Source organism: Syngnathus acus, chromosome 9, assembly GCF_901709675.1.
Source record: "Syngnathus acus chromosome 9, fSynAcu1.2, whole genome shotgun sequence".
Classification (NCBI taxonomy): domain Eukaryota; kingdom Metazoa; phylum Chordata; class Actinopteri; order Syngnathiformes; family Syngnathidae; genus Syngnathus; species Syngnathus acus.
Genome location: NC_051094.1, coordinates 14,700,128 through 14,706,270, shown reverse-complemented (window position 1 = coordinate 14,706,270; position 6,143 = coordinate 14,700,128).

Genomic DNA, 6,143 nt, shown 5'->3' with positions numbered 1-6,143 from the left:
TGATTTAATAAAATAGAGTTTCAAGTTAGGACATACATGAAATAAGAAGGCACAACATCCCTTAGGCCATTATTGGCAATCAAATACGTTGATGAAAAGAAAAGATGGATAGATAGATAGATAGATAGATAGATAGATAGATAGATAGATAGATAGATAGATAGATAGATAGATAGATAGATAGATAGATAGATAGATAGATAGATAGATAGATAGATAGATAGATAGATAGATAGATAGATAGATAGATAGATAGATAGATAGATAGATAGATAGATAGATAGATAGATTCGGTGCCACAAAAGAAAACCAATAAGTGCGACAAAAACAAAATGTGTTTTTATTTTTTACAACACTCAAACACGCTTGATACTTGGGTTTGCCTGGCCCGGATCTCTAACATCAATACTTCTATTCTAGTAACGTACTTTTTGACACATCTCCAACTGAAATCACACTCGCAGTATCTACTGTTATGATGTATTTTCTTGTGTTAAGAGCGATGAACAAGAAAAAGGAGTCTGCTCTTTTCTGAGGAAATTACATTTGTATGTAGCTTAGACATCACAAGCAAAATAAGTATTTTTAGTTGCTACTAGCTGCAGCTTTTTTGTACCCTCCTTCTAAGGGAGGGGGGAAAAGGTTGTTTGATGGATTATAGTTTTATTTTTCACAAAGGCTGTTAAATGTCAAAAGCGAGGGGTGTGCTTGACTGCACGGAGAATGATTTCGTAAAACTGCGAAGATGAAAGAAAGCTTGGATGCAACAAAAAATTAAATGTAAGGTCAGTGAGAAAAAATGAGATGGCTCAACAATTCATTAATGTACAGTTTACATTATATCGTAAAACAATAAAGTGTAAATTGACCCGTTACATTTTCCAGTGGCAGGCCCTCTACAGAAAAACTTAATGTACAAATGACTCCAAAATTTATTTTATATACAAAGTACAATGTGTTGATTTCATTCATAGTATAAGTGCAAGCCAAACTTCCTGCATGACAAATAGTAAGCCTAACTTTAGCATGTTGATTGGACTGTAGGCTGAATAATTTCATGTTAATGTTTCAGTTTGCTCACACATTTGGGAGCTGCTTGTTGATGGGCAGATTTCATTGGGCTCAAAGCCTTTCGTAAAATTACACCAGTCAATAAAAATCCATGAGAAGCTGGCAAAGGAAAAGAGCACCCAGCAGGACACGCAAATGTTTTGCTCCAAAGGTAACACTGAGCATTTTGGGACAGGTTCATTTAAATTTCCAAACGCAAAGCAAAGTAAATAACTATACAGCAATAGACACATCAAAGTAGTTTGTGTGTGTGTGTGTCTGTACGTGCGTACGTTCATGCACGTGTGTTTTAACCAACTGCCACAGTCCAGAATCAGCTTAACTTTAAAACTGTTAATATACAATATGTATAATGAGTTCATGTAATGATTATGACCCCGTGAGGACGAACGGTATAGAAAATGGGTAGGTGGGATTAATGCACAATTAAAGCACTGTTTTAAATCAAGCAGATGTGTGCCAGGTGGATGATGATGGTCTGCCATGTTTGCCTGATGTTGTTTACAACATACTGTTGGATGATGTGACCAGCCCCCACCTTTGAGAGGAAATATATTACCTTCATTGCTGAATGTAATCTGGTCTAGACATAGTTGTAAACGGGGGGGATACATAGACTGTTACAAAAGGTTGCTACATCCGGTTTTTTTCTCTGATGCAGTTATCCATACCAGTATTTTGCCAAGTTTGGATGCAGTCCACCTGATGAACACATAATTTGCGGTAACTTTTGTGTTCATTTTGCCAGAGCAGATAACGACCATACAATTCCAGCTCATAGCAGATCGAAAATGGTAGATGGTTAACAGGTGGTGTTTATACAACAGCATAAAAGTGACATGGCAGGACAGTCCCTGGTGCATGCATTAATCTTTCTGCTTTCAAACCAAGACATACAGATGCCAATGAACTGGATTGAATTCAGGAACATTAAACATGTTGTGATTTTTCGAAATTAAGAAAGAAATGTGCTCAGTGCAAGGTAACACTTCCCATAGGTGGATGTGAACTTGCACAGCCTTTTTTTTAACACATTTCTAAAGACATGCTGATAATCACTTTATTGGAAACTGAAACTGTACAAAGTCACACTCAATGAGTCAGTGTGTTGAGTTTTGCATGAGCTTGTGCAATAATTGATTCCAAGTGAACGTCATATCGTTAAAATTAGCAAAGCTTCACAATACCAGGCCAGCTAGGTGCATATTTTAAAGCGGGGCGGGGGGTAGTCGATGGGGGCAGGTTGGATATAAATAATTTTTCAACAGTCTTGAAAATAAAAGATGATTTTCCTCTAAAACAGTAGTTTGAGGAATCAGATCAATATTTGGAAGTCCGCCACCTGTTATATGAATATCGATCCATCTATATTCACGAGATCACTTGGGTAATCAAGATGGAGATGACTGAACGGAGTGGGACCAGTATGTAGTGTGTTTGGTGTATTCTCATTTTAGAGGATTCACTTGTCAGATAAGCACGACAGAAAAAAGTTATTCTAAAAAATAATGTGCCACCAATCGCATGATTAGTGGGCATAATTCATTTTACATATTTTAGCAGAAGGAAAGTTAGACACAAAAGGGCAGTGGCACATTGTTAGAAAAACACATTTTGTTTTTGGTTCTTACCAGTTGCGATGCAGTTGTTGTAATATTTAAATGCTTCGTCATTTCATTATGTCACTTTTATTCTGTCATATAGGCCTGATGTCTCACAATACTGGTACATAAACTCGAGTTACAGAGTGAAAAGTTGTCAGTATGTTGACTCGTCGAGATTTCTTCCAGGTAGAATGTCTAGATGTGTTCGCTATTGTTAGATTTCTGTATATAAAGACTTTTACTTTTCAACTTCCGTGTCATGTCTGCTTCTGAGTCCAAATTCTGAGCCTGGAATAGAAAGAATACTGTATGACTGGTGATACTGAAAAACAATGCAAAACTAACTACAGTGGGACCTGAGTTGAGATTCAAACACAGAACCCGAAAACTGTGAGACAGGTGTGCTAACCACCAATACATGCTGCTTCTTTTGGATCCTCTTCTAAACGAGAACAAACAATTTACAAACAGGAAGGCTGGAGCTTTAAGTCAAATTCACTTTATTTGACACAAATGATAAAAGATCATTCCCAGCCATTGCGCCAGTACTCAACTATTGCCAATCACATTCCCAGATGAAAAATGGACGGTTGTGTCAGGAAAGTGATCCAGAGTAAAAGGTAAACAAATTATGAGAGTGAAGACTGCTTACAGGACAAGTCGTAACAATAACGTACATTATGTTATTAGTATAATATATACAGTGGTGCCCTTAGATATGAGACTCCAGGTAATTTCCGATACAACTGACCATCTCTCGATGGCGGCGGCAAACTTTACAACATAGAGCCACCATCAATTCTCATTGGTTTTCTTGCAATGGAAAAAGACAACATTGGCTGGGTTGCCAAATGCCAATCGACAACAGCAAAAGAAGAAGAACAGGTGACTTCGAGCTGGACTGGACCGGGTCCAAAGCCCACATGGGTCCAAAATGGATGTGGTGGTAGATTGTTGTGTTTATAGAACTCCAACTCAAAACCCTATTTGTCACGTGTTACCTCTTTCACAACCTGCTGTATCCGGTTTCAAACAAATGATTCTTTTGGAATTTTACTTAAAATTGAATTATGACAAATTTGTATAGGAACTACTCATTATGGCAACTATGCAGCTGGGGTTTGTGGTTAATTAGCTTAATTAGATGTCTGTTCAAGCACAAAGGTATTGGTAAACATTGTATCCTCATTGAGCAGCTAAAGAGAGTAGTATTTCTCAGAGGCGATCAATAAAGAGCTCTCCTATTGAGTGGATATTGACCTCACATTCATCAAGAGGGAAAAAACATGGTCTCAAAGGCATAGGCCACATATTTTCTCTGTCACGTCATCCACATGGTATTTTATGTCATATTTTAAACCTCCTTCAGTTGTCTGCAAGCGCCCAAAATTGAGTAACTTTATTAGTTAGGATAATGGTAGTAGTTAGTTTGCGTTTACTATAAAACATTACATTTTAAATTACCATTTGACATATCGTATGCAGGGGTCATTAGTTGGTAGTGTTGTGGTTCACATCACGACCTTTCATGCAATTGACCTAGGCTCAATTTCTGGTCAATGCTGCACAATCACCCTGTGATTGACTGGTAATTAGTTCAGAGTGCACCCTGACTCCCAGGTGACCTGAAACAGGACAAAAAAAAAGAACCGATATTGGACAAACAGATGGCTATGTAATCATCCTTTCTCTTCACTCTCGCCCAAAGATCTGAATTTTCTTGCAAGATCTAATTGCAAACAAGCTATTCAATGTCTCCTGTCTCTAGTCCTGATTAACAACACACACACACACACGCACACACACACAATATATATAACCATAATCTTCTGCTGCCATCTTGTGACAGCAAAAATCACAACATCATATTACTTGTCTTTCGAGGCTCGCAAGACCGGTCGCTCAAGATATGTAAATTGTAATATTATAACGCCATCAAAACTATGTATATAATTAATTTTCTTTCACAAGTCTGACGTTTACAGTACTATTTATGTGGGATCCTAATCTTGCTGCTGAAATGTTCATTATCCTTCCAATTCTATCTGATGGAATGTACATTTTTGAGGAAGTTTGCACTAAGCTAAATTGAATGTTATCAGGAACTAGGACCTATGCAAGATAGAATTTGTGAGTATTGAGCAGAGGTCTAACCGAATAGTGTGATCAGAGATCACTCCTTGTCTATAGTAAGACAGAGGAGTTACTGGCCAGGTCCCAGTAATAAAAAACAAAGAAAGGAAAACTGACAAAATGCAGCCACCAGATTTTTATGAAAGGAGATTCCCCTTCCAAACAATGACCCTCGCACCTCATCTCCGCCTTCAGCGCCTCATCAATGTCAAGGTATGTAGATCTTGAATTTACAGTTTTCATCATGCGTTTCTTTTTTCACTTATATTGCATATTCAATTCTATGCATTCTTGCTCCACAATTGTTATATAAAAAGGCAACATTAGGGTAAAAACTTGCTGGCTGAGAACGGATAATTGCGTTTTCAGTTATTTCTAATGGGGAAAATTGTTTCAGAACTCAACGGTTTTGCTTCTCAACGTTCTTTCTGTGACAAACTAGCATTGAGATTCGAGTCGGTTCCACATGTAAGAATAGTATTTATGTACGTAATTATTTAATTGTTATATTATATTATATATTATTATTTAACCTCAGTACCAGGCCTCTCACCCAGCAGGCCTACTGTTAGTGGTGGGGCAATATTACTTTAATCTTTAATCTTAATATGTTTGTCCTTTGTGATGTTATGCTCTCTTTGTATCTTTGATAAATTGTCTCTAGCCAGCAGCCACAGTTGTTGTCAGACATGAATGAAATAGAGACGTGTTCCTCCCTTCTGCCACAATGGTATATTTATTTAATTGTGTCACTTTTTGGCCTTTTCAGACTATGCGTGAACATGGAATTAAAAATTAAACTAATGTCCCATTCTAAAATATATATCAAGAGTTATCAAAGACGAGTTGAGTTTATATATGATCATAAACGGGGACGCGAGTTATCTTGTTCCCAAAACAACAGAATGACGTAGCTATGCGTTGTACTGTCACGTAAACACGGATATATATAAATATGGACTTGCTCGCCATCGGTAGGATTGAAGCGATCGGCGGCCATGTTACGTTGCCTACGCTTGACGAACACGATCTTTCTCCGGCGTTTATTCTTTGTCTTGACAAAAAATATATAATAAAATCCACCGACTATGACATGCAAGTGTATGGAAGAGTATGAAGAAGAAAAAGGTTTACATGATTCTGACTTTCTTTCTCAGAATTCTGACTTTAAAGTAAGAATTCTGACTTATGACTTGTTAATATTGTAATTCTGAGACTAAAGTCGGAATTCTAAGGAAAAAAGTGGGAATCTTGTCAACCTTATTTTTCTTCACCGTCCCTTATCCTCTTCCATCCAAGTTTACCAACAAATCTGGGAAAAGCACCGCATGCATA